The following is a 22,249-nucleotide window of genomic DNA, read 5'->3' on the forward strand; positions in this document are numbered from 1 at the left end:
GCAGCATCACCAGCAGCTCCTTTTCAAGGAGAGCGTGCAGGATGTTTGCTGGTAAGATGAAGTGCCCTTAGAGGGCAGCAGCCAGGGATAAGGAACGCCCTCTCCTCCCAGGTGGTGGTCGCTGCTGATCACTATTGTGACTCAGTGCACCAGTCAGTTGGGCTGTGAGCCACATTTTGGCCTGTGGGATGCCATATGCTCCAAGTGCCGGGCCGATAGTCCGTGTGGCCAGTGGGAAATGTGGGAAAATGTAGGCTAATACAGCTGTGCTTGAGATATGTTCAGGAAATAGAGGCTAAGAAGTTCTACTCGGAGCTCTCGGGAGTATCTGAAAGCTCCTGCTGCATTGGTGGTGTCACTGATTGTACTGTGTAAATCTGCATTTAGTTTTTACATTGCTTGGCCTGGTAGGCTGAGTAATGCCCTCCTTCTGTCAAAGATATCCTAAATGCTTGAACCTGTGAATATGCTACCTCATAGGTCAAAAGGGATTTTGCAGACGTTAAATAAGGATCTTGAGATGGGAAGATTAGTCCGGATTATCCAGGTGGGCCTGAGGTACTCAAATATCCTTAGAGAGGCAGGAGCTCAGTCAGTAGCTGATGCTACTACCAAAACAAGAGATTGGAGTGATGTGAGGAAGGGATCATGAACCAAGAAAATCAAGTGGACTCCAGAAATAGAAAAACGTAACAAAAACAATTCTCCACTCAGAGTCATCAGTTTTATTTATTTATTTATATATATTTTTTAAAGATTTATTTATTTACTTATGATAGAGGGAAAGAGAGAGAGGCAGAGACATGGGCAGAGGGAAAAGCAGGCTCCATGCCAGGAGCCCGACATGGGACTCGATCCCGGGTCTCCAGGACCACGCCCTGGACCAAAGGCAGACGCCAAACTGCTGAGCCACCCAGGGATCCCCGAGTCATCAGTTTTTAAAAAAATAGTTTAAATTTTAATTCCAGTATAATTAATATGTAGTAATATATTAGTTTCAGGTGTATGGTATAGTGATTCAACAATTCTATATATTACAGTAGTCGTACATGCACTCCTTAATCCCCATCACCTGTTTCACCCATTCCCACTCCACCTCCTCTCCCATAACCATCAGTTTGTTTTCCGTAATTCCATCTGGTGTTTGGTTTATCTTCCCCCTCCTTTGTTAATTTGTTTTGTTTTTTAAATTCCACATATGAGTGAAATCATGCTATTTGTGTTTCTCTGACGTATTTCACTTAGCATTATACTCTCTAGTTACATTTGTATTGTTGTAAATGGCAAGATTTCATTCTTTTTTGTGGCTCAGTAATATCCCATTTTATGTATAACAGCATCTTTATCCATTCATTTATTGATTGATACTTAGGCTGCTTATATAGTTTGGCTATTGTAAGTAATGCTCCTATAAATATAAGGGTGCATATGTCTTTTTGAATTAGTGTTTTCCTATTCTTTAGGTAAATACCCTGTAGTGGAATTGCTGAATCCAATGGTAATTTTATTTATAATTTTTTAGGGAAACTCCATACTGTTTTCCAGAGTGTCTGCACCAGTTTGCATTTTCACCAACAGTGCATAAGGGTTCCTTTTTCTCCACATCCTTGACAACACTTGTTGTTACTTGTGTTTTTTATTTTAACCATTCTTACTGGTGTGAGGGGATACCTCATTGTGGTTTTGATTTGCATTTCCCTGATGATGAGTGTGTTGAGCATCTTTTCATATATCTGTTGGCTCTTTGGATGTCTTCTTTGGAGAAATGTCTGTTCATGTCTTCTGTCATTTTTTAATTAGAGGGAACTAGTTTAACCAATGTTTCGCCTTTGGCCCAGTGAGACTGATTTTGGGCTTGACCTCCAGAACTGCAAGATAACAAATTCATGTTGTTTTAAGCCACTAAGTTTGTTACATAATTTGTTGTAGCAGCTTTGGGAAACTAATACACTTAGAATACTTTTCTTGCTTTTGCAATAAATCTTTCCACAAACAATCAACTAAAAAAATGAAAAGTTAATGTTTAATGAAAAATTAGATATTCAGATTCCTGTGTCTCAAGATAACTGATAATGAACAAAGTGTTTGTCAACATTTATTGTCCACAACGGAGGGCTGTAAGTGGCCACAGGAAAACAAGAAGACGCACGTCTGCTGGGGATACATCAGCATCTACTTCAAAAGTTTGTTTTAAAATGTTTAAAGATTTATTTATTTATTCATTTTAAGAATTTATTTATTCATGAGAGACACAGAGAGAGAGAGGCAGAGACACAGGCAAAGGGAGAAGCAGGCTCCCCACAAGGAGCCCAGTGTGGGACTTGATCCCAGATGCCGGGATCATGCCCTGAGCCAAAGGCAGACACTCAACTGCAAAGCCACCCAGGCATCCCTTATTTATTTATTTTAGAGAGAAAGTGTGTAAGGAGGGGAGGGGGAGGGGAACAGACTCCCCACTGAGCATGGACCTCCACCTATGGCTTGATCCTAGACCTGGAGATCATGAACTAGCTGAAGCCAAGAGTAGGAAGCTCAACATACTGAACCACCCAGATGCCCCAAAAGTTTGTTTTAATTTTAATAAGACTAGACAGAAAGATGATACAGCTGCAGAAGATGCATTTATGTATCACTCAGTGAAGCATGACTTTTCATTAGATCATATACCAGTTCTTCTAGATGAATTTCACTCACCTTTAATTCCAAGTTTTCTTGTATATATTCAAAAAGCAAAACCATTGATATTAATGTGGTGATTTCATTAATAGCAGATGAAACATTTTTTCATAACCAAGTCCTTTGATTGCATTTAGATTAAATTCAGTTTTAAATGTTTAATCAAGGTATTCAGTGAAGGACGAAAAAATTTCAGTACTGGAACTTTTAAACAAATTGCAGCTATTGAAAACAAAGTTGCAAACAGGAAGACAGTGAAATGTACCCTTACAAGGCAGGGGAGAAATTGAACAATTAAACATGTAGAGCTTAAATGTTGTAAATGTTTTAATGTAAAAAATCTATAATTGCATTTATGCTTTGGAGGATTTTGACTTGTGGGGTCTTTTGACAAAACTCTACTTTTAATTGAATGAATTTAGATCCTGAAATGGAATGGAATGGATTGGCAGGTAAGTCTATAATTTTGCAGCATTTATAAAAGTATTTGTTAAAGAAATGTACTTTGACTTTAGGAAAAATGAAAATACCCATGAGAATATTTGGTCTGAATTATTTACACTTTTCAACATAGAAAAAATTAGGACTATGAATCCATATTCAGCAGAATTTGTTCTCAGTTTACCAGGTACTTTGGCACCTGTAGAGAATATTTTCCCAACTAAAAATATTGTTGTCCAGGGGCACCTGGGTGGCTCAGTGGTTGAGCATCTGCTTTCAGCTTAAGTCAGGTTGTGATCCCAGGGTCCTGAGGTTTGTGTCTCTGCCTTGGGCTCCTAGCAGGGAGCCTGCTTCTCCCTCTGCCTGTGTCTCTGCTTCTCTCTCTGTGTCTCTCATGAATAAATGAATAAAATCTTAAAAAAATATTGTCCATAGGGGAATCAATTGAAGATGTACACAATTTAACATTTGTTAATCATAGAATACAACTTTGCAGAAAATTGTAGGCAGCTTCATATAATAATTAAAACTTGTAAGAGTGTAATAAAAAATATACTCTTCAAAATATTTCAATAAGGAAGACATAAGTAAGTAACCGATTAAACTATACAAATACATACCAAGAATGATTTTATTTTTAATCTTTCAATAATCCATATGAATATACATGGTAATTTGGTTGAATTTTGGTTTATTTTTTATTGGTTTTTTATTTTGGTTTTGGTTGAATATACATGGTAATTGTCTACTTTTAAAGAAATAATTTTACTTTGGAGTAGAATTAACATATAGGTCCACTCATATAATAAATTCAATTTATCCATCAAAATGCATAGAGTTTATATAATTTTGATTTATTAGTGTGTTTTACTTTCAGAAGTGTGTAAGTTTGGGAGATAAATCAGATAGTTAGCTAGCTATGATTTTTCTCATTGCCTGAAAGTCCTGGGCTATTGGCTACCTCTGACCTCTTTTCAAGTCACATGGATTTTAGTCTTTGTGTTGCTTTCTTTGAGAATTGATAGTTTTCCTACTTCATGATTGCACTTTTAGTTTAGCTTCCTCTAACCCTCTAATGCTACTCTTGATAAAACTAATCTGCTCATCTCAAGGAAGCCCTTAAATTCTCTTTTCCTAGATGTAGTACTAATGCACATTTCCTTTTCTGGAGAACACACACACACACACACACACACACAAGCTGTTTCTTAACTTGGCTCTAATGATGATTTTTTTTTCCCTAACCAAAAACTATTTCTTTGGAAATCATGTTTCTACTAATTTTGACATTTCTGTTTCCTCTAAGAGTTGCTTTGTATCAAATCCTTTGGAATTGCTTAAGTAACCCAGCAATTACCCAATTCCTTAAAACATGTAAGAGAAATTTTATCTTTCCTTCCTGCTGAATATTTAAAATGTATTTAACAAAGTGAAGTAATTTTAAGATAAAATTTCACATAATTCTAAAATATGGTTTTATGGAGACCTGGTCCAGTGAATTGATATGTGAGAAGCCAGTCACTGGAAAATGGTACAAATTTAAACATTTTTTAAATAGATTTTATTTATTTATTCACAAGAGACACATGGAGAGAGGCAGAGACATAGACAGAGGGAGAAGCAGGACTCGATTCCCCAGAGCAGGATCCAGCCCTAAGGCGAAATCAGACACCCAGTGTCCCAGAAAATGGTACAAATTTAGATAAATCTTTTGGATAATGTTTGATAATAGTTGTTTGTTGACATACATTTTAGTAAATAATTTCAACATGTTTTATAAAATTTTGTGAATGGGTATTTATTTAAAAAGTACTTTAAAATATAAGACCAAATACATGTTTATCTACTATTTGGTCTAGGCATTCTAAAGTCCTTTGTCTAGTTTTATGGTTAATATGGCTAAAATAAATCTGCTGTGAAAAGTAGTTACTAATTGAGCACTTACTATGTGCTATGCAGTGTATTAGTGATTTTTTTAAATGTGGATTATTTAATTGAATCCTCAAAACAATCCTTTGAGGAAGGTAAAATTAGCATCCCTATTTATAGAGAAAGAAGTTGAGATTTAGAGAACCCAAGCTCCTTCTTGCATTTATGTGGAAAATTGTGGAACTGAAACCTGTCTCAGGGGTGTCTGATTCAACCACATGTAACTACTACTTTATAATAAGATGGTCAGGGGAAATCCAAAGGTAGTCCTAGCCAAAACCAAACCCCAAACCATCATCATCATCAATAATCAAACTAGGTAACTTTTGTTTGTTTGTTTTTTCTCTCCATTTATACCTCCCAATTTATTTTAATTCCTTCTGCTCTTTTTTGACCTTTTTTGAGACCTCTAAACATAGTCTTTTGCTACCTTCTTTTTTTTTTAATTTTTATTTATTTATGATAGTCACACACAGAGAGAGAGAGAGAGGCAGAGACACAGGCAGAGGGAGAAGCAGGCTCCATGCACTGGGAGCCCGATGTGGGATTCGATCCCGGGTCTCCAGGATCGCGCCCTGGGCCAAAGGCAGGCGCCAAACCGCTGCGCCACCCAGGGATCCCTCTTTTGCTACCTTCTTTTTAAAGTTTTAACTTTGTTCTCCACCTGAGTTTATTTTCTCTGAATAGTAGCATACCTTAAGAACAAAAGTTTCTCAAACTGGATATCCAACAGAGGTATCAATGAGAATTTTAAAATGGTGCTTTCATTTGTGGTAATCTAATATCTCCTCGGTGACCTGGGCAATTGCCTTGTTACTGAAGTTATGACCATCCGTTCTCGGTGTCAGGGTTTGTTGATGATGCTTCTAAAAGCATCAGCGTATGGGGCAGCCCTAGTGGCTCAGTGGTTTAGCACCGCCTTCAGCCGGGGACCTGATCCTGGAGACCCGAGATTGAGTCCCACATCGGGCTCCCTGCATGGAGCCTGCTTCTCCCTCTGCCTCTGCCTCTGCCTCTGCCTGTGCCTCTGCCTCTCTCTGTCTCTCATGAATAAATAAATCTTAAAAAAAAAAAAAAAGAAGGCATTAGTGTAAGTAGGTAAGAATATCTTTAATCGCCTAATAGAAAAAGAATGGAGGATGGAATATGTAAACAGCATGTTGGAGCCAAAAGAAGGCCAGATTGGACAGTAGCTGGTACAATGGAGGCTTCGTGGCATTTTAAGTAGAAGGTAGTAGGAGTGCCGCATTCTCATATTTCTCCAGTGTGATGACTCTGCTGCTGTATTCCTGTTGTGTGCAGTGAATTAACTTCAGCAAAACAGTTCAATTTGTCACATTAAAGTAATGGAGTAATTTGGATTTTATTGGCAATTATGTTTTCCATATTCAACATACATTTCTGTATTTTAAGCTTATTTTCCTACCTAATTGTATGTGTTTGTACATATTTAAGTTGCCTTAGAATAACAATAAATTGAGTCAGTATTGGGGATACAAGTAATTTTTTTTTCCTTTAAAAGGGGACTATGTATTTCTTATGTTTGAGAAACACCATGACAGATACTGCTCAACTTCTCCCTTCTATCACAAGTTGGAATGCCTTCATCTCGATCTCTTGGAACTCTCTGCTGAGCACCAATGTGCTAATGAATTAACAAGCTGTTTCCCTTGGATCCTTCTGTAGGTGACTCTTGACACCATGGGTGGCTTCTGGCAGTAGATTTGAGGGCTTCTTGTTGGATAAAGTAAGAGATCATTTTGGCTGGAGGGTCTCTGGACCATTTATGTTACACAACAGATGCTGGATTTGCCCAAGAGTGAACTGTGGTCTGTGCAAACCTTTGACGTGTTTCTTTTCTTTTTTTTTTTTTAAGATTTTGTTTTTTTATTTATTCATGACAGAGAGAGAGAGAGGGAGGCAGAGACACAGGCAGAGGGAGAAGCAGGCTACATGCAGGGAGGCCGATGAGGGACTCAATCCAGGGTCTCCAGGATCACGCCCTGGGCTAAGGCAGGCGCTAAACCACTGAGCCACCCAGGCTGCCTTTCTAAAACACGTTTCTTAGGAGACAGGGTGACCAAGCCTTATGAAGCTCCATGAATGGACACAGGCCTCATCTCCCTGGACCACCCAACATGGATGTCTAGAAATCTTGTCCATGGCTCCAGTGCAGGTACCACCCAGGCCTTGGTGTCAAGTTCCCTGCTCCCTCTTAACCTATCTTGGATATTGGACCTTCTTTCCATACTGCAGGACTTAGGGCTAGCCCATGATTTGGGGACTTTATTCTAAGTGAAAGTCCTTGGTGTCAGGGGGTCCAAGGGAAAAGTCCCTGTGGCTCAGGTCTCCCCCAGGGTCCCTCTTTTCTTCAAGTTATGATCAGCAAGGGAATGAAGTTAAATTCTGTTGTCAGCATCTCAGTGAGCAACAGCTCTGGATACTCAAACATAACAAGCAAAGCAAAATAAAACATCATCTCTTTTATCATATTATAATGTTATGAATTTATTGTATGAGATAAAGAAAACATTGATGTAAAAGTAATAAAAATGAACTCATCCATAACCTCATATTCAGAGATTAACTCTATGAATGTTTTGGTGTATATTCTTTATCTATTTATAAATATAAAGTTAGATGACTTCTTGTTTATTTTTTTCATTCATATATCCATCAAATACTGGTCACAAGACTCCTGTGTGCTCTTGTTCACTGAGACACAGTCCTGGTTGCTCAGGAGTTACAGTTTGGTAGGGGAGATGAGACATTTCAATAAATTTCCAACCCCGATTTCAGCAACTCCCAAAGCAGCCCACATGATGCTCTCTGCAGGGTGATTGTACAGCTGCCCACATTATGAACAAATAGCGTGCTGGGGGATATTGGCTTGGAGAGAGATCATCCATGCAGGGGGGGATTAATTTGCTAGGTCTGTCATAACAAACCACCACAGACGGGGTGGCTTAAACAACAGAAATTTGTTCTATCACAGTTCTGTAGGCTAGAAGTTTAAAATCAAGTTGTCAATAGGTTTGGTTTCTTCTGAGGCCTCTCCCCTTATCTTGCAGATGGCTGCCTTCCCACTGTGTCCTCACATGGCCTTTCCTCTGCACCTGTGCATCTCTCATGTCTCTCTTCTTATAAGTCCTATTGGATGAGGGTCCCAGCCTTATGACTTCATTTAACCTTTATTACCTATGTAAAGACCCTAACTCTAAATATGGTTACATTCTGAGGTACTAGGTGTTGGAAGTTCGACATACAAATTTTGGGGAACAGAATTCAGCCCGTAATACGTGGGGTACTTTAATAATCATTTGTCTATCTACTTATTTATTCTGCTAAAACCCAGCCTGTGAATCTGCTACAAAATCGGCACTGTGTGTATGGAGGAGGACAAACACACATGGGGAGCCTGACTATGTCCACCCCAGTTTTCTCCTCTCTAGCCTCTAGTCTCCTACTTGCTCAGAGCTTCAACATTTGACTACAGGCCCTGAGCTGTGGGAAGCTACCAAATTCTCTACAGGAGAACAGAGTTGTTTCCTTAGAGACATACCAGCATTAGTACATGATCCAGGTGTCCATCTAATTCTATGAATTCTGGGACATATGGTATTTGACCACCCACTGGCACTGCTTTAGGGTGACATAGTCTTCCCAGTGTATAAATTCTTCAGGGTAGGGATGCATGTGTATCTCAGTAGCTAAGCATCTGCCTTTGGCTCGGGTCATGATCCGGGGGTCCTGGGATCAAGTACCCCATCAGTCTCCCCAGGGGGAGCCTGCTTCTCCCTCTGCCTATGTCTCTGCCTCTCTCTGTGTGTCTCATGAATAAATAAATAAAATCTTAAAAAAATAAAGTACTCAAGGTAGTTTTCCTCAAAGTGGAGCCATCGACATTTCCACAGGAATTTTTATTTTAAATTCTGTGATTTTTATTTCAACTGATAATTTTTTTTTAGTTTAAATTTTTGTTAGTGAACATACAGTGCAATATTGGTTTCTGGAATAGAATTCAGTGATTCATCACACACAACACCCTGTGCTCATCACCATGACTGCCCTCCTTAGTACCCATAACCCTTCAAGAATATTCCCCACCCACCTGCCTCCATCAACCGTCAGTTTTTTCTCTATTGTTAAGAGTTTCTTATGGTTTGTTTCCCTCTTTCCTTTTATTCTTTCCCCCCTTCTTATATGTTCATCTGTTTTCTTCCTTAAATTCCACATATGAATGAGATCACATGGTGTTTCTCTGGCTTATTTCACTTAGCTTAATACACCCTAGTTCCATCCATGTTGTTATAAATGGTAAGATTTCATTTTTTGATGGCTGAGTAATATTTCATTTTATATATATACCACATCCTCTTTATCCATTCATCAGTTGATGGGTATTTTGGGTGCTCTTCATAGTTTGGCTATTGTTGATAATGCTGCTATAAACATCGGGGTGCATGTACCCCTTTGTAGCTATTTTTGTATCCTTTGGGTAATACCTAGCAGTGCAATTGCTGGACTGTAGGGCAATTGTATTTCTATCTTTTTGAGGAATCTCCTTACTGTTCTCTGGAGTGGCTGCACCAGTTTGCATTCCCACCAATAGCACAAGAGGGTTCCCCTTTCTTTTCATCCTTGCCAAACACCTGTTGTTTTGTGTGCTGTTAATTTTAGCCACTTTGACAGATGTGAGTTGGTATCTCATTGTGGTTTTGACTTGTATTTACCTGATGATGAGTGATGTTGAGCATCTTTGCATGTGTTTGTTAGCCATCTGGATGTCTTCTTTGGAAAAGTGTCTGTTCATGTCTTCTGCCCATTTTTTAACTGGATTGTTTGACTTTTTTAGGTGTTGAATTTGTTAAGTTCTTTGTAGATTTTGGATACTAGCCCTTTACCAGCTATGTCATTTGCAAGTATATTTTCAATGGATAATTTTGATACAGAGAACATTTGGTTTTGATTTTATAATTCTACAAGAACAAAAATATAAATGTATGTTTGATTTTATGTTTGTAACTAATTATACTACTTTAAAAATAGTTTTAAAATAATATAAATTGTCATGGGATAGGTATGGAGCAAGAGGATGTGTCTCCTTCCTTAAAAGAAATGTATGCATTATTGAAATTTGAGAAACACTGCTTGAAGGGGACCACAGTGGACCATAGTAGGGTAGTCATCTGTCTTAGTTTGCTAGGGCTGCCATAAAAAAGTGCCACAGGCTGGGTGACTTCAACAACAGAAATTGATTGTCTTACACTTCTGGAGACTAGAAATCTGAAATGAGAGTATCAGTAAGGTTGATTCCTTTTGAGGAGTATGGAGGAAGGCTCTGTTTCAGGCCTCTCTCTTTGCCTTGTAGGTAGTACTCTTCCCTCTACATCTTTCCACACCATCTTCCCTTCACATTCCCTTGGGAATGTGTCCAAATTCCCCTTCTTAGAAAGACATATTGTATTGAAGTAGGGCCCACTGATATGACCTCATTTAACTTGATTACCTTGTAAAGACCCTATTCCCAAATAAGGTCACATTCTGAGATACTGAGAGTTGGGACTTCAACATGTGACTTTTTGGGAAACAGTTCAGTCCCTAACAACATCATTCCCTTTAAATTTGGCTCCATGTCTTTTGCCCAGAATTTCTTTTACTGAGAGGCACAACCAGCCATGGGGTCACTTTTTTGTTTTTTCCCTGGGCTGGGGTGTCACAGAGTGCCATGCTTTGGGCAAGAGCCTCCATCACTGCAGCTACAAGCGCCAAGCCTTCCAGCCACCACCACCCCATTCAGAAGATTCCTTCAGTGAAGAGAGAGCCCCAGAGTAACATAGGCCAGAAAGAAACAGACACAATCCACAGAAACAGAGACTTTACAGATAATACAATGGGACTAAATTCATATCATTCAGTAGTTCCTCTGAATGTAAATAGGCTAAATGCCCCAGTCAAAAGACACAGGGTATCAGACTGTATAAAAAAACAAGACCCATGGGCATTGGGTGACTCAGTGGTTGAGCATCTGCCTTTGGCTCAGGGTCCTTTTATTGAGTTCTGCATCAGGCTCCCTATAGGGAGCTTCTCCCTCTGCCTATGTTTCTGCCTCTCTCTCTGTGTCTCTCATGAATAAAAAAATAAAATCTTAAAAAAAAGCAAGACCCAGTGATGTGATGTCTGCAAGAGACTCATTTTAAACCGAAAGACACCTCCAGATTGAAAGTGAGGGGTGGAAAACCATTTATCATGCTAATGGACATCAAACAAAAGCTGGAATAGCAATCCTTATTTCAGAAAAATTAGATTTTAAACCAAAGACTGAAGGATGAAGAAGGATATTATATTATAATATAATGTGATAATATATAATATATATAATTATAATTATAATATATAAAATATATAATATATAATATAATGTGATATGGGATATTATATCACAATTAAAGGGTCTATCCAACAAAAAGATCTGACTATTGTAAATATTTATGCCTCTAACATGGGAGCGGCCAATTATATAAACCAATTAATAACAAAATTAAAGAGACACATTGATAATAATACAATAATAGTAGAATACTTTAACACCCCACTCCCTGCAATGGGCAGATCATCTAAGCAGAAGATCAACAAGGGTAAAAGGGCTTTGAATGACACACTGGACCAGATGGACTACACAGATATATTCAGAACATTCCATCCTAAAGCAACAGAATACACATTCTTCTTGAGTGCACATGGAACATTCTCCAGAATAGATTACATACTGGGTCACAAATCAGGTCTCAACTGGTATCAAAAGGTTGGGATCATTCCCTGCATATTTTCAGACCACAATGCTTTGAAACTTGAACTCAATCACAAGAGGAAATTTGGAAAGAACTCAAATAGTTAGAGGTTAAAGAGTATCCTACTAAAGAATGAATGGGTCAACCAGGAAATTAAAGAAGATTTTTAAAAATTCATGGAAACAAACGAAAATGAAAGCACAACTGTTCAAAACCTTTGAGATGCAGGATAGGAGGTCTTAAGAGGGAAGTATATAGCAATACAAGCCTTTCTCAAGAAATAAGAAAAGTCTCAAAGACACAACCTAACCTTATACATAAAGATGCTAGAGAAAGAACAGTAAATAAAGCCTAAACCCAGCAGGAGAAGAGAATTAATAAAGCAGAAATCAATGAAATAGAAACCAAAAGAACAGTAAAACAGATCAATGAAACTAGGAGCTCATTTTTTGAAAGAATTGATAAGACTGATAAGTCCTCAGCCAGACTTATCAAAAAGAAAAAAGACCCAAATAGATAAAATCATGAATGAAAGAGGAGAGATCATGACCAACACCAAAGAAATAGAAACAATCATAAGAACATATTATGAGCAACTGCATGCCAACAACTTACATAACCTGAAAGAAATGGATTCATTTCTAGAAACATAAACTACCAAAACTGAAACAGGAATAAATAGAAAAATGGAACAGACCTATAACCAGTAAGGAAATTGAGGCAGTAATCCAAAATCTCCCAACAAACAAGAGTCCAGGGCTGGATGGCTTCCTAGGGGAATTCTACCAAACATCTGAAGAAGAATTCATACCTATTCTTCTGAAGCTGTTTCAAAAAATAGAAATGGAAGGAAAACTTCCAAACTCTTTCTATGAGGCTAGCATTACCTTAATCCCAAAACCAGACAAAGACTCCACTGAAAAGGAGAATTACAGGCCAATATCCCTGATGAACACAGATGCAAAAATTCTCACCAAGATACTAGCCAAAAGGATCCAACAGTATATTAAAAGTATATTAAAAGGATTATTCACCTTGACCAAATGGGATTTGTTCCTAGGCTGCAAAGGTGGTTCAACATCCACAAATCAGTGGACATACTACATTAATAAAGGAAAGGACAAGAACCATATGATCCTCTCAATAGATGCAGAAAATGCATTTGATAAAGCACAGCATCCTTTCTTGATTAAAACTTCACAAGTGTAGGGACAGAGGGAACATACTTCAATATCTTAAAAGCTATATGTGAAAAGCCTACAGCAAATATCATTCTCAATGGAAAAATTGAGGGCTTTTTTTCCTAAGGTCAGGAATACTATAAGGATACCCTCCTAGTCTCAACAATCAGGCAGCAAAAAGAAATAAAAAACATCTGAGTCGGCAAACAATATATCAGAAGACATGCATCTTTGCAGATGACATGATCCAGTATGTAGAAAACCCAAAAGACTCCACCCTAAAATTGCTAAAGCTCAGGCACCAATTCAGCAAAGTGGCAGGATATAAATCAATGCACAGAAATCAGTTGCATTTCTATACACTGAGAGAGAAGAAAAAGAAATTAAGGAATCAATCCCATTTACAATTGCACCCAAAACCATAAGATACCTAGGAATAAACCTAGCCAGAGAAGCAAAGGATCTGTACTCAGAAACCTATAGAACACTCATGAAAGAAATTGAGGCAAACACAAAGAAATGGGAAAAATGTTTCATGCTCATGGACTGGAAGAACAAATATTGTTAAAATGTCTATGCTACCAAGAGCAGTCTATACATTCAATGCAATATCTATCAAAATACCATCAGCTTATTTCACAGAGCTGTGACAAATAATCCTAAAATTTGTATGGAACCAGAAAAGATCCCGAATAGCCAAAGGAATGTTGAAAAAGAAAACCAAAGCTGGTGGCATCACAATTCTGGACTCTAAGCTATATTACAAAGCTATAATCATTAAGACAGTATGGTACTGGTACAAAAAACTAACAAATAGATCAATGGAACAGTACAGAAAACCCAGAAATGGACCCTCAACTCTATGGTCAACTAATCTTCGACAAAGGAGGAGAGAATATCCAATGGAAAAAAAGACAGTCTTTTAAACAAATAGGTGTTGGGAAAATTGGACAGCCACATAAAGAAGAATGAAACTGGACCATTTCCTCACACCATACACAAAAATAGACTCAAAATGGATGAAGGCCCTAAATGTGAGAAAGGAATCCATCAAAATCCTAGAGAACACAGACAGCAACCTCTGTGACCTCAGCCGCAGCAACTCTTGCTAGCCATGTCTCCAAAGGCAAAAAGGAACTACTGGGACTTCATCAAGATAAAAAGCTTTTGCACAGCAAAGGAAACAGCAAAACCAAAGACAATCGACAGAAAGGGAGAAGGTATTTGTAAATGTAAATGTCTTATCAGATAAAGGGCTAGTATCCAAAATCTATAAAGAACTTATCAGGGCAGCCCAGGTGGCTCGGTGGTTTAGCGCCGCCTTCAGCACAGGGCTTGATCCTGGAGACCCCACGTCAGGCTCCCTGCATGGAGCCTGCTTCTCCCTCTGCCTGTGTCTCTGCCTCTCTCTCTTTGTGTGTCTCTCATGAATAAATAAATAAAATCTTAAAAAAAAAAGAACTTATCAAACTCAACACCCTAAGAACAAATAATCCAATCAAGAATTGCGCAGAAGACATGAACAGACATTTCTTCAAAGGAGGCATACAAATAGTCAACAGACACGTGAAAAAATGTTCCTCATCACTCAGCATCAGGGAAATACAAATCAAAACCACAATGAGATATCACTTCACACCAGTCAAAATGGCTAAAATTAACAAGTCAGGAAATGGCAGATGTTGGTGAGGATGCGGAATAAAGGGAACCCTCGTACATGGTTGGAGGGAATGCAACCTGGTGCAGCCACTCTGGAAAACAGTATAAAAGTTCCTCAAAAAGTTGAAAATAGAGCTACTCAACGATCCAGAAATTGCACTACTAGGGGTTTATCCTAAAGACACAAATGTAGTGATCCGAAAGGGGCACCCGCACCGCAATGTTTATAGCAACAATGTCCACAATAGCCAACCTAGGGAAAGAGCCCAGATGTCCAATGACAGATGAGTGGATAAAGAAAATGTGGTAAAGGGGCACCTGGGTGGCTCAGTTGGTTAAGTGACTGCCTTTAGCTCAGGTCATGATCTCAGGGTCATGGGATGGAGCCCCACATCAGGCTCCCTACTCAGCGAGCATCTGCCTCTCCCTCTCCGTCTGCCCCTCCTCCCTGCTTGTATTCTCTCTCTCTCTCAAATAAGTAAGTAAATAAATCCTAAAATAAATAAATAAATAAATAGATAAATAAATAAATAAATAAATAAAAATGTGGTTTATATACAATGGAATGTTACTCAGCCATCAAAAAACCCAAAATCTTGCCATTTGCAGTGACTTGGATGGAACTAGAGAGTATTTTTTTAAAGATTTTATTTATTTATTTATTTATTTATTTATTTATTTATTTATTTATTTGTTTGTTTGTTTATTTATTTATTTATTCATTCATGAGAAACACACAGAGAGAGGCAGAGAGACAGACAGAGGGAGAAGCAGGCTCCCTGCAGGGAGCCAGATTCCGGACTCTATCTCCAGACCAGGATCATGCCCTGAGCCGAAGGCAGACACTCAACCACTGAGCCACCCAGGTGTCCCAGAACTAGAGTATTATACTAAGCAAAATAAGTCAGTCGGAGAAAGACAATTATCATATGATCTTACTCATATGTGGAATTTAAGAAACAAAACAGATCATAGGGGAAGGGAGGGGAAAAATAAAGATGAAATCAGAGAGAGAGACAAACCATAAGAGATTCTTAATCATAGGAAACAAATTGAGGGTCGGGAGTGGAGGGAGGTGGAGGGTATGGGGTAACTAGGTTATGGGCATTAAGGAGGGCACGTGATATGATGAGCCCTGGGTGTTATATACAACTGATGAATCACTGACCTCTACTTCTGAAATTAATAATAAACTATATGTTAATTAACTGAATTTAAATGAAAAAGCACAAGTATTAATTGGATTCCTACTCCAAAAAATGAGCATTTAGTGAACACTCCCCAAAAACATGTTAGATAATTAGCTATCCTTACCATATATATTATTATCCCTATTTAATAGGTAAGTAATCTGAACTAAAAGCCTCAGATTATAGACAAAGTATAATCATTCTCCTTCTTTTCACCTGCTCACCATCTCCTTGCATTCAGGGTGACCTAGTGTCATTTCTAAACCCCTGACAAAGAGTCCAGACATCTTGCCCAGAAATGCTACCTGGTCTCACACAGTAAGAGGAGTCTCCCTAAACTGGTTTCTTTGCCCTTTCCTTCAAGTTTTTTTGTAACTGACCTACCTTTGGAAGGCACTCAGGCCTTTCCTTTTCTTGGCAAAACTTGTACTCATCCTTTCAATACCCAAATTAAATGTCCCCGACTCCCCAAGTCAGATACTCACTCCTTCATCTTCTCTTAGCCTCTAAATGCCTCAACTGTTGACTTAGATCATGTGATTTTTTAAATTGGTTTATGTCTGTGTCTTCCGCTAGACTGTTTCATTCTTCAGGAGCAAGGACTGTCTTTCAATTTTTGCATTCTCAGTGTGTCCAGCACAGTTTGCTGAAAGGTCAGTTTCTCCTGTCTGAAATCATCCTGCTTTCTGATTCTAAACTTTTTTTAAAAATATTTTATTTTTTATTTGAGAAAGAGAGAGAGAGAACATAAGCAGAGAGGAGAGGGAGAAGCAGGCTCCCCATTGAGCAGGGATCATGACCTCAGCCCAAGGCAGATGCTTAACTGACTGAGCCACCCAGGTGTCCCTCTAAGTTTCTTTAAACAACTGGTCTTTTCTATTTTTCTTTCTGACTGCCATCACATATTCTCACATCTGATTCCCTGAGCTCACTTCTGCTAGCTCATATTTCCTAACATCCTCTTCCTCTTGTTTGCCCAGTAATTCCAATATAGGCACTATTAAATTTGGTGTTTCCTTAGGATAACTTTTGCTTCTTGTTGTCTTATAGGGACGGCAAGGATTGCACTTCAAAACACAGTATTAAATTGTAAAAGGAGGATGTGCTTCATAAATCCCTGTCACAAATCCAGGTCTCATGTGAGGTAGGAGCTGTCATTCTGGAGGTCCTGTACAAATGACTGGCCTCTGTTTTTTTATTAACTGCATTTCTAGGCAAAGTCAGGACCCTAGAAATATTCTGAGACTGGGAAATGTTCTCACATCAAGAAGCTTACCTGTTTTATTCTGTGCCCTGCCCACTCCTAGCACACATGATGCAGGAATTTTATGTGAGGGAGCCTGGGGCACTGACCTGAACACCCCTGCACTGTTTGTGCTGTTGCCCTGGACACCGGGACCATAACTACTGTCTTTCGCAATCAGCTCACCTGCTGAGTAATAGGCTGGAACATCAGGGTGCGTTTCCTGCCTCTGAAAATTAGCTGCGGTTCTGGTCAGGAACACTGGAGTTACTACCCTTCTTTTGATTCTTAAAATGAAAGACTCCCCAACAGAAAAGATAATTGGAAATGTGGAAAATATCCATGCCCTTTGCCCTGAACCCAGAGGAGAAGGTACGTGCAGTCCTCATGGTACAGAAATTATATAGGAACAATATTCTAGGAGCCAGGACAGTCCCAGGCTGAGGACACCACCATTAGACTTGGCACTTTCTCATAACTCCCTTCATCCCACAATGTTTCTTCATCAGTAGTAATTAGTTCCAGAGAGTTCCTGCCTTCAGAGAGGAAACCCAGAGTACAGTGATCATTTCTTCTTTAGACTGATTGTCTATTGGAATTGATAAAGTGGGATAAGACCCTGAAGGCATTTTTGCCGTGGGAACAGTGGGTGGAGGCAGGAGTGTAGCGCCTGGGCAGTGGAGAACACGAAGGCCAAGGCACTGCTGCTTATGTTACCTTTTTCTGCTGGAACTCCCAAGTGGAGGCTGGAGGGCATCAAATGACTCAGTGAGCATAGATTCACCAGGAAGGAGCCCTCCACTCCCTGTAGAGCACAGAGCATGTGGTGTTTTGGTGTATTTTTTTTTTTTTTTTGCTTCTTGTTAATTTTTAAGACATTTTTGAAACAATCCCAAATTTACAGAGAAATTGAAAGCACAGTGCAAATAACTTTCTTCCTCTGAACCATGTAAAAGTCAATCACCTATATATTTGTCTTTTTTTTTTTTAAGATTTTATTTATTATTAGAGAGAGAGAGAGAGAGGCAGAGACACAGACAGAGGGAGGAGCAGGCTCTATCCAGGGAGCCCGGCGTGGGACTCGACTCCAGGTCTCCAGGATCACGTCCTGGGCTAAAGGCGGCGCTAAACCGCTGAGCCACCAGGGCTGCCCTTTGTCTTTTTTTCAAAAGCGAAGTATATTTTATTAACCGTTTTTGGCTTTAACAACCAATGCAATGAAAGTTTAACAACATTTCTTTTTTTTTTTTTAGTGAGAATTAAAATTTTCTAATTATTTTTTCTTGGCTATTTGTTCAGTTTTATTGGGACATAATTGACCTATAACATGGTATTAGTTTAAGGTGTACAACACAATGATCTGATATACATATACATTGCAAGATGATCATTGCCATAAGCTTAGTTAACATCCATCACTTCAAATAGTTGCAATTTTTTCTTGTGATGGGAACTTGAAGATCTATTCTCTCCCTTACATATTTGTATTCTGGGAAGATACTGCTTTTATAATACTGGTGGCTTTTGAAAGGGAGGGAAAGATACTTTCATTTTTTTTAAGGAATAATTTCTATATTGCTTGATGTTTTTTCACAGCAAGAACATATGCATGCACTATAGTTTGTTCTAAAAGTAAATGAAAAGAGGATCTCTTGGCCTTAGCACCATCTTCTTGGAAACCTCTGTGCCATGAGAGCTAGAGGAAGAAGCAAATGCACAGGATGAGGTGAAAAAGAAGATGAGGCAAGTAAAGTCCAAGTAAACCATTAGCTTGTGCCCTCATGGAAGCCACAGCAGAAATAAGGAAAGCCAGAGGTCAGGGACACTGGTGCAAATTGTTGGACTGCATGCCTACTTTCTAGAACTCGATTCAATGAATCTAGAACATTCATCCACTTTTAAGACACTCATCTTGCTTATACCAAACCAGTCCATTTTGGTTCTTTGCCCTGGACCTGCGACTTTTGGGATTAACTATGTTTTCATCTGTGGCTGAATGTAACATGTGTACAATAAATCATCTTTTCTGCTGTCTTAGCTGAAAAAAAAGTAAATTAAAAGGTAAAACTAGTAATGAAAAACATTTTAAAAGAGTAAGTTGCTGGCATCATGTGCCCCCTACAAAGACGTTCCTCTATAAAACCCCAACAGACCCATCTAATCAGGAAATTCACATGGATACATGACTGTCATCTATCTGCATACCCCACTCAAGTTTCTTCAATTGTCCCAGTAGTGTCCTTTATCTCAGAAGGATCCAGCCTGCCTTCTCTCTGGGTTGCTGTGGCTCTGCCCTCTCACCCTGTGTGGATGCCTAGCTCGCTCTGTTAGGCCGTACTACATTAGGCCTGAGATGTTTAGGAAGGGAAGGACAAGAAGAAGAATGAATATATATATATTTTATACATAAAATTACATATTATTACATATTTCATATATTTTGTGGTTTGAGGCAACACATCCAAAGACATTTCAGGCTTTAACTGAAGTATCTGAGTGAATTTTGCCTCTTCTGGGCAGCTGCCCCTTCCAGGCAAGCCAACAGTGTTTGTGCAGGGGAAGTCCCTGTGCCAGGGAATGTGGCACTTGCCCCAAGTAAGGCCCTGTAGAGCACCATACAGATTGGACATCTACATGTGGTGGACTGTGGAGTCAGACTGCCTGGGTTCATGTCCAGGCTGGCCACCCATGGCTGTGGGCCTCTGACCAGGTATGAACTCTGTAAGCCTCTGCAAACGGAGGGAGTAAGGGAAAGAACTCGATTATAGCACCGTTGGAGGATTGCATGAGCTGAGGTGCCCTAAGCACTTAGCACAGTGCCCAGCACATGGTAGGTACTCAAGAAGCGTTTGCTCCTATGAATACACCTGCATTTATCTTAATGTGAAGGCTTGACCACACCCTGCTGGAAGGCTGAGGAACATATGTAGTGTTAGCCTGTGGCTTCGGGTAGTGCCTGGCACACAGCCCTGGGCAACTGCAAGTGAGTGTCTCCAGTCTCTGAAGCCAGGATGGCTTTCTGCCCTTCCTCTCCTCAGGCTGGGGGAGTAGAAAATAAATAGCCAGAGCATCCAGGCATCCTTCTCCCCGCCCCCCCCTTCCTACTTCTTTCCCCAAACTCCACCTCTCACCACATCCTGAGGAAGAACAAAGTAGCAGATGGGAGGAGTGAAGCAGGACCAGGCTGAATGGTCTCTACGGCACCGGCTCCCAGAGGCTGCCAAGGCAGCATGCTGGCGGCTTGGAGCCTGGCCAGGGCCCGAGAGAGAAATGACAAATAGCTTTGGCTTTGTTTTAGTTTCTTTATGTTGTGGCAAGAGGGAAGACCCTGAGATGGAAAACGCAACAACCCCCCCTCCCCCTAGTCTCCATCCCCGACCCCTCTCCTCTGGTTTCTCCAGACAGTTGGCAAAAAGCTACCTCCCTGCTCCCAGTCCGCTTCCAGACCGGCCACCTGCTCGTTCTACAGGGCAGGCCACTCTGGGACTTTTCATGACAGTCTCCCGGGTTGTTTGGGGATGTGGGGTTTGTGCGAGAGACTGGGGAGCCTGCTTTCCTGATGAGGTCACTGTTCCTTGAGCTATTACCTTGCTTTCGTTGGCCTGAGCAAGCAGCAGGAATGCCTGGGAGCAGCGTTTGTTTGTGAAACATCAAATCCCTGCCTAGTTACGCCCGAGCGGCTAGCCGGCCTCCAGACCCCAAGCCCTCTGTACTTCTTCAGTCTCGAGGCCTGCAGGGACAGGTGTCCGTTACCTGCCTGGGAATGAAAGGGCTGGAGCACAGCCCAGGCAGGATGGGCAGAGGGCAGCTTCCTTCCTGGGGCAGGAGGGGGACGTGGGCAGGGCCTGTGGGCTCCCGGGCCAACGCGCTTTGTAGATTTCATCTGCAGGCTAATTTCGCTGGTAGGGAATACGGGCAAGAGGCCAGGGCAGCGTTTGGCAGCGAGGGGACTATCTTCTAGAGAGGGAGAGCAGTTTGAATTCGCGGTGAGATCACTGTGAATTCCTGCCCTCCTCTTCCTGCCTGTGAGCCCATGGCTGTTGGCCTGCACAGACCTGGCGTGTTCGCAGCCTTCTCGCCTTCTCCGGCTGTGGGCACTGACCCCACAGGCCCCACCGGGGGAGCAGGTAGCCTGGGCCCCTGCCAGCCTGGAGTTCCTGCCTGCCAGCTGCTGACGGGCCTGGCCCTGCAGTCTGGCCCCAGGCTCTGAAAATGATTCTATTTTAGGTTGCTGACTAGCTCTTCAGCCCTCATTCCTGTCTCGAACTTCCTGAGTCACTTCTCCTCACTCCCAGCGCTGCTTCTTTCTGAATGGAGTGGATTAGCATAGCACCATATGTTAGAAGAGCAATTCACAATTTATAAAGCCTTTTTATGCACCAGCTCTCTTCTGATCTTTCATCAGCATATGAGGTCCACCAGCCAGGTAATTTCATCCATGTTTCACAGATAGCAACAATGGAGGCAGTTTGACCAATGACACACACACATACACACACATACACAGGCACACTATAAGTCATTGTGGAGTTGAGTCATAAGAAACAGGCTTCCTGTCTTGAGTCTGATGCTCATCCCTACCACCTTACATGTCTAGGTGTCCATGTGTAGGGCACTGGCAAGTGAGACCCTGCAGGACCACCTCTGGTGGCCATTTCTTCTTGCTGGAGGACGTTTGCTTCTGGGGAACACTGCACTTTGAATCCAAGGTATTTAAAATACTGATGGGAGATAAGCAGAACTCTAGACAAAGTAGACGAGGAAGCCTGAATGTGTTCCCCCATTAGGAGCCCTTCACCCCATCCTTTCACCTTATCTTCAGGTTCCTAAGAAAACCTTTTCTCCATTCCTTCACTCTCCTACTCTAAGGCATAAAGGATTGATAAGTTTACACTGTTTAAAGGGTTACCCTCTCCAATCCTTAGCTCACCTTACAATCATGTGGTCTATGCCTCAATTTACAAGTCAAGCACCTCCAAACGCATTGTCTTGTGAAAAAGAATTAAGGAAATCTCACAAAATGGAGTCAGGAGGTTCAGTAGGGGGAGCTCAGACGCCCTTCCACTCCTCATCTATTGCAAATCCAATAAGAAAAGGTGGGTTTTGCTTGTGGATACTACTTGACTGCCCCAGCAGAAG

The sequence above is a fragment of the Nyctereutes procyonoides genome, unplaced genomic scaffold (assembly GCF_905146905.1).
Source record: "Nyctereutes procyonoides isolate TBG_1078 unplaced genomic scaffold, NYPRO_anot_genome, whole genome shotgun sequence".
Classification (NCBI taxonomy): domain Eukaryota; kingdom Metazoa; phylum Chordata; class Mammalia; order Carnivora; family Canidae; genus Nyctereutes; species Nyctereutes procyonoides.